Source organism: Triturus cristatus, chromosome 12 (assembly GCF_964204655.1).
Source record: "Triturus cristatus chromosome 12, aTriCri1.1, whole genome shotgun sequence".
In the NCBI taxonomy this organism is placed as follows: domain Eukaryota; kingdom Metazoa; phylum Chordata; class Amphibia; order Caudata; family Salamandridae; genus Triturus; species Triturus cristatus.
In genome coordinates this window covers 1,072,735-1,079,877 of record NC_140595.1, presented here as the reverse complement: position 1 = coordinate 1,079,877, position 7,143 = coordinate 1,072,735, and the positions used below count along the sequence as shown (strand labels likewise).

The 7,143-nt window shown below is 51.1% G+C and overlaps 1 protein-coding gene across 1 annotated transcript in view; it reads left to right on the top strand.

Moving 5' to 3' along the window:
* The first annotated feature begins 3,175 nt into the window (after positions 1–3,175).
* Positions 3,176–7,143, top strand: part of GNG7 (G protein subunit gamma 7) — a 340,568-nt gene continuing 336,600 nt past the window's right edge. Inside the window, exon 1 of the mRNA XM_085638528.1 lies at positions 3,176–3,311. The gene's annotated coding sequence lies outside the window, so the exon portion shown is untranslated. The remainder of the gene's footprint in view (positions 3,312–7,143) is intronic.

Below are 7,143 nucleotides of genomic sequence, written 5' to 3'. Positions count from 1 at the left end.
TTCAGTAAACACATCCGGGGTTCCGGCGAGACATCTCGACCGGTAACCCGTGAGATCGTGGCCATGACCTCCCCCCAGTACAAGGTAATGTCAGGGCATTCCCATAACGTGTGGAAGAATGTGCCTAGTTGTCCACATCCCCGCAGACAGATCGGGGTAGGTGCCCTCCCCATTTTATGGAGCATGTCTCTTGTGTAGTATATCCGGTGCAGTATTTTAAGCTGCACCAGCTTTACTTTGGAGGGGATAGCCACCTCCCGGGGAGACGCCAGCGCTTCAAACCATTCGAGTTCGTCCATGGGCCCCACTGCCGCCTCCCATTTCTTTTTAAGGATCTCCGTGGGGTCTTTTTGATGATTCACTAGTTTACGGTAGGTCAGTGTAATGGCTTTCTTGGTGAGGTGGTCTGCGAGCAGCCTATCCTCTAGTGGGGAGGACTCGGGTAGGACAGTCCCCTTGGGTATAGCTAGCTGTAGGGCATGCCGTATTTGTAAAAATTTCTAACCGACACTCTTCTTAAAGACGTACGACCACAGGTACTCCAACATCCCACAGACCAGATGCTACAGGCCTTTCACACACTGAAACACATCATCACCTCTAGCCCGTGCTGTCCTCCCCGGACTTCTCTCGTCCCTTCATATTGCACACAGATGCCTCAAACCACGGCTTGGGTGCAGTCCTATCCCAGGAGTTGGAGGATGGTGTTGAGCACCCCATAGTCTATATCAGCAGAAAGCTGTTCCCAAGGGAGATGAGATACCCGACCATAGAACGTGAATGTCTGGCTATCAAATGGGCTGTAGATAAATTACGCTACTATCTAGAGGGGCGTCACTTTACTCTATATACTGACCATGCACCCCTCCAATGGATGAGCCAAAACATCTCCAACAATCCAAGGGTTCTCCGTTGGTTTCTCTCGCTACAACCCTTTTCCTTCTCACTTAAACATCGTAAAGGAAGGGAAAATGGTAGTGCGGACTACCTGTCCAGGACCTTCCCTCTCCCCGATCGGGAGAAACCGATGGTGAAGGAGTGTCACAAGGACAGCGGGGAAGACATTAGGCAAGGGGTTGACTGGTGGGAAGCTGGAGATCTCACGGACCGTATGCTTTATACTCCGCAGGGAGATGAGTGGGCGACTTCCCTAACGGAGGAATCAACAAAGGACGCATTCCCCTTTAACTGGGGTTTTCTCCCAGACAACCCCGCCCCCTACAATGACGGTGCAGTCAGGAAGCCAATAAGACCACAGGAGGAGTGCCTCGGAGAGTGTGTGAACACCGGAGCAGGAGACGAGGAGACAGGAGATCAGGAGAGAGAAAACGACCAACGAAGACGCGAGGAGAATCGAGGGAGTACGACGGAGGAGGAAAAGCCGGAGACTGGAGGACTCCGCAACCACGCTTCGCCGAGCCGCGCCCACGGAGGAGCGTGGCTGACCCAGGTACGGGACCGCTTCACGGGTTGGGTCGGGAGGCGGGAGAAGGCTGAGGGCTAAAGTTACTGCCGCTCGTCGCCTCGCTTGTATATATCTAAGCTAAACCCCCCCCCCTCACTAGCAATACTTCCCATTCACGCACGGCGTACGCTCTCTCTTTTCACCTGAGCACCGGAGTGTTTCCCTCACCCCCGAGCCTTGACAAGTATATTGGAAGGGACGTTGTATTGCCCCACGCCTCTGTCTCTGTCTTTTGTTTTACGGCACCCGGGAGTCCCCTGTCTACACCGACTTGACCAGGAGAAGAACACCGTAGAGACCTGACGCTGGAGCTCGAATTCCCCTACGTGAAGAACAGTCATCGTTGAGGTTACGGGTCCCTACCGGTACATCCCATCCTGGCTTCTTCGAGCAAAAGAGACTGTTTGAAAATAAAGCCTTCTTTAACCAGACGTCACCTCTTGCGTTATCCTTCCCACCCGCTCACAGTGACATAAGGGCAGTACTAGGTGACACTATGGCAGTGCTGGGTGAAATCATGATGTCTGTGCGACATCATGCGGGCGCACATAGGCCTTAGCGGCGTTGCAGCATTGCTCCATGTCATTGGGTGCCAGGGCCCAGATGTATCAAGGGCTTGTGCTGCCTTTGCGTAGCGGAATGTGATGCAAGGCAACACAAGCCCTTAGCCAGATTTACAAAGCCATGGAGAGTCGCCTTGAGTAGCTCTGCGTGCCTTACTAAGTATGTAGTCCCTGCCTTGCATTACACTGCACAGGGAAGGCGTTCCCTGGGTGAAACGCAGGTGTTCCATGGGTGGAGCGTGGGTGTTCCATGGGTGGAGCGTGGGTGTTCCCTGGGTGGAACGCAGGTGTTCCCTGGGTGGAGCGTGGGTGTTCCCTGGGTGGAGCGTGGGTGTTCCCTGGGTGGAGCGTGGGTGTTCCCTGGGTGGAACGCAGGTGTTCCCTGGGTGGAGCATAGGTGTTCCCTGGGTGGAGCGTGAGTGTTCCATGGGTGGACCGTGGGTGTTCCCGCGCATCCACCCATGATTTTTAGCTAATTTACCCGATTTACTAAGATTATTCAATCTGAGAATGTGCCAAAATGCTGCGCCTTCCCAACAGAGGCGTAACGAGGAGAAATTTTGATTTCTCCTCGTTGGTCCCCTTTCTATGTTTGCTACATTCTGCAACACACATAAAAAGAGGAAAACGACTCTGAGGATTGTTTTTGGCAGAAAGGTGTGCCTTCCTGCAGAAAATACAAGGCCGCCAGCGCCGGTGCTCGACAGCCACTGTGCGCCAGCGCTCGACAGCGCACCGTGCGCCAGCGCTAGTGCTAGACAGTGCACCGTGCGCCAGCGCCGGTGCTCCACAGCGCACCGTGTGCCAGCGCAGGCAGAGAGCAGAACCGTCATATCTTAATAGATGTAGCACATTCCTACGCGCTCCCTGTCACGTGGCGCTGCACAGCAAGTTGTCTTGTTGCGTTGCGTGACATTTTAGTACATGTGGTTCCAGGTTGTCAGTCCAGGTTTTGTTCCAAAAGTCAGTGCTATAGGGTCACAGCATGGCTGCATGACGTCATGGTCCGGGTGCAGCAGGCCCAGCACACGGAAGTGACGTCAGATTGATTCGCATGTCCACTGCAGGTCAGAGATGGGCGTTCCAAGGTCAAGGCGGCCGAAGGGCCAAGGAAGCTCAGACAAAAGGTCAAGGGTGAAAGTTCATGGGTGAAGTGGGCAGGCTAGAGTCCGTCTGAGCAAGTCACGCAGACAAACATCAGTGCCGGCTTTAAATGTGAGAGGTGGAACGATGGAGGCTGGGGCTTGAGGTCAACTACAGGTCACATGCAGGCCTGGTCAAAGGTAAGAGAACTGCGGGTCACATGCAGCCCAGGTCAAAGGATAAGGGTGAAACGACAGAAGCCCAGGGGCCGCAGGAAGCGCCGAGCGAGTGATTTCACCTTCGAGGCGCTTAGTTTCCATGTTTTATGGGCGACGGCTGCAGAGCGCCCCACAGACACTGATGCACCTCCAGTCCTCTCACGTGCTCACCTCCCGTTGCCACTGGCAACCTCCCATTGCTGACGCAGGTTGCTATGGCAATAAGCTCCACGGCGTTAGGTCCCGGTGGAGCTCGCAGCTGATTGGCTCCCTCAGCATTCCTCCGACGGAGCCCTGACTCCGGGAGTAGGACAGGAAGCCCCCCCCCCCCCCCCTCTCCATCGCTGCACTGCACAAGGCACCACCCAAGGGTGGGGGCCGGAGTGAGGCAGGGCCACAGAAGGGGCTCTCACATACAGAGTGAGTCCCCTTTGGGGGGGGGGGGGGGCAGGAGTGAGGCGAGGGCCCCCAGCGGTGGTCGAAGTGGGGGATAAAAAGTAGGGGAACTGTGGGCGGAGAATCAGAGGGCGGGAATAACCCAAGGATTGGATCAGTGGGCGGAGCCAGAGGTGTGGCCAGAATGCGCAAATATCCCAATTTTTAGGTCTCGTCTGAGCCAGCGCTTTAGCGCTGCTCTGACGAGACTTATAGTAAGCGAGTTTTGGAAGTGCAAACAGTGGCTTTTCAGGCCTCCAAATACAGTGCATGTGCGCCGGGCGCGCGCACCATTTGGCAGCCTGAAAAGCACTGCCTGATCACTTTCACGGCCGCTTTGATGTCCTCAGTGAGCCGCGTGGCCACTGAGGACATCAAAGTGCACACCATTTGCCACCCCCTTCTTGCTTGTTATTGTCTAGCTAGGTGTCGTCCTTGTTTCCTTTGATCCCTATCTTTCCCAATCTCACCCTCTCCCTGCCTTTTACAACTGCGGCCCGCACCACTGTGCTCGCCCCCACTCCCCCCTCCTACTCCCTCCTCGTTAGCTTCAATATACAAAATAAAATTACCGATAGCAACTGCGAATAATGGGGGTGTTATTCAGCTCGTGGTTCTAAGTGACGTCATAGACAGCGCAAGCTTTACTCTCGGCCATTTGATGTCACTCACAGCCTGTCCATGAATAACCTCCTGATATTCACAGTTCTCCAAGTGACGTAACCAGACCTCCTGCCACCCGCGGCGCCCCCGAGTTTGCAGTCTGGTGCAGGTAAGAGCAGGTGGGGGCGACTTGTTCCAGGGCAGGGGGCTACGGGCGACTTGTTCTGGGGGTACGGTGGTAGTTCACAGAAACGACTTGCTCACCTCCTCTGCCCCCAAAAAGAGTGCCCCCCCTCCCAGCTACTGCTACGCCACTGAGTTCTCCTGCTATAATCCTATATGTGACCGTCCTCCCTGGCGCCTAGTGTATTCCGTCACCATCTTGCACATTATCTTTTCCATTCCCTCTTCATAGCTTTTCATGCCTTTGCCGTTAGTCCCTCCTTCTCCCCAACATTCCCTCCGCTTCCTTCCCACCTTTCTTCTTTTCACCCTTGTTCTTTACCATCTTCATTTTCTACTTTCACTTTTGTCTTTCTTGTTCCTCCTCACGCCTGTCCTTCCCTTCTCCTCACTTCTTTTCTTTCCCACTCACAAAGTCCATAGAGCCTTTCCTTCTTACGCCCCTGCTGCTTCCTTTCCTCTCCCTCGTGTCTCCTCCTGTCTTTCCTCTCTGTGCAGCGTTCACCCCTTCCTCGCCTTTCATTTATTCCTTCCTGTTCCTCCAGTTCCCCCTCCCATTTCTCATCCTTCTGCCATTTTCTTTATCTCCCCTTTCTCTCTTCCCCCTCCATTCCTCCTCTTCCCAATCGTCTGTTCTCCACCTCTTCTCCTTTTCTTTGTCCCTGTGTCTATTTTCCTTTATTACTCCCTCCCCTCTCTTCTCTTGCTCCTTGTCCCTCCTTTGCTCCCCGTTATATCCCCCTCCCTCCTTATCTCTCTCCTTCATTTTCTCCCCTTCAATATTCATCCTTCCATCCATTTCCTTCATTCCTCTCGCCTTTCCTCCTTTATTCTCCCCGTGTTCTTCCTTCTTTACTTTTCCTCCACCCCATGTTATCCACATTTCCATGCGGGTGTTTGGGGGGGGGGGGGGGGGACACACTGTTAGACATATGCCTTTCGATCCTTGGCGCGTCATCCTTGCCTCCCTCCCCCCTCCCCCTCCTCTCTGGTTACCTCTTCCGGTTTCACATCCTAGTGTGACTCTTTTGAAAGTCCGGCCCTGATAAGGGAGGCGCCCAAGTCCCCAGTTCCTTCCAGCCCTTGGAAGGGCCGCTTATAGTAACCCCAATAAACACGTGGGTGCTCTAAAGATTTGTGTGTGAGATTTGTCACATCTGAGGAGGCCCAGGCTTTTAGTGTGGGCCTCTAAGTCAGTCATTTAATAGCAAGCATTAGCAGAGCCAAGGGTTCTGGCTTCAATGTGCTAAAGTATGTAAACATCCTTTCCATACGACTGTGTTGGCACCTTAAAGTCAGACTTATTGGATTTGCCAATGCACGTTTATCAGTGTATGGCGCTCTCCTGCTGGAAAAGAGCTAATCCAAACTCAAATATTACAAAAGTGAGAAATCAAATTAAAAAAAATTCCTTTATACAATGCATGCATGGCAAAGAATTTAATGTGTGTCGATTTAGTGCACTTCTGAGATGTGCAATATTCCAACGTGCATTGAATGCAAGCACTCCATAGGAGGCTGGAAAACACCAAACAACCACTCAGAGAGGAGGGAGACATCCTTGGTCCTCTGGGCGGAGCCATAGTGCACTGTTTGTATGTTTGAAAGAAGTGGCACTAATAGGACTGGCAGACAGCTGTGCTGACAAGCCAAACCAACAAGCATTTGCAATGCATTAGGTCTCGCATTTACGCGAGTTTGAGCTATTGACATTGCAAATAACAATGCCTATTGGCATTGTCATTTACAATGCCAATAGCTCAAACTCGCGTAAATGCGAGACCTAATGCATTGCAAATGCTTGTTAGTATTTGTTTGGCATTTCAGTGCCCAGTTTAATCAATCAATGGATACACATGATTATTTAAGGTTATAATGAGTTATGACATTAACACACATTCACATAGTGGGATATGCTTCTAATCACACAATGTCCCAAATACGATAAAATGTGGAAGCACAAGCCATTTGTCGCTGAGCCATGGAGTTTGTCATCAGCACTTCTCCCTTTTTCCACAAGAGCAGTTCAAACATGAATGGCAAAATATCCTAGTTTGCAAATGTTTTCTATATAATTATCGCTCTGCAATATTTGCCTCAAAATGCAAGATCTGCTGCATGACCTGACCATATAAACTTTGTTTATAGGTCAAACGTATCAAAAGTTAATAAAAAATGTGACTTGTTTTGCTGCGGAGTGGATGGCTTATTGCAAAGGTTGACTGATCACCTTTCTCACTGTTGCATTTGTATGTTACACTGGTACTAATAAGGCAAAATCTTTCCAGAGACTCTTAGCATGTGTACACATGTCAAAATAATAAAATATCAGAAAATATACTGCATTACGCTGCAGCAATTTTTTTTTTTGGATAACCAATTTTTATTGATTTTCGGTTGCAACAAAGAACAAAGCACCATTTAGGTATACATCTTAAAAGGCAAGACCAAGACACAAACATATCACATTGGCATAAAAGATAGACGTACTGCAGCCATTTTTTAATGCATAATTTAGTCAACACAGCTGCATAATTTTGTCCTCCTTTGCTGCATAATTAATTCCAGTGGCCCCACAGAAAGCAGCACATGT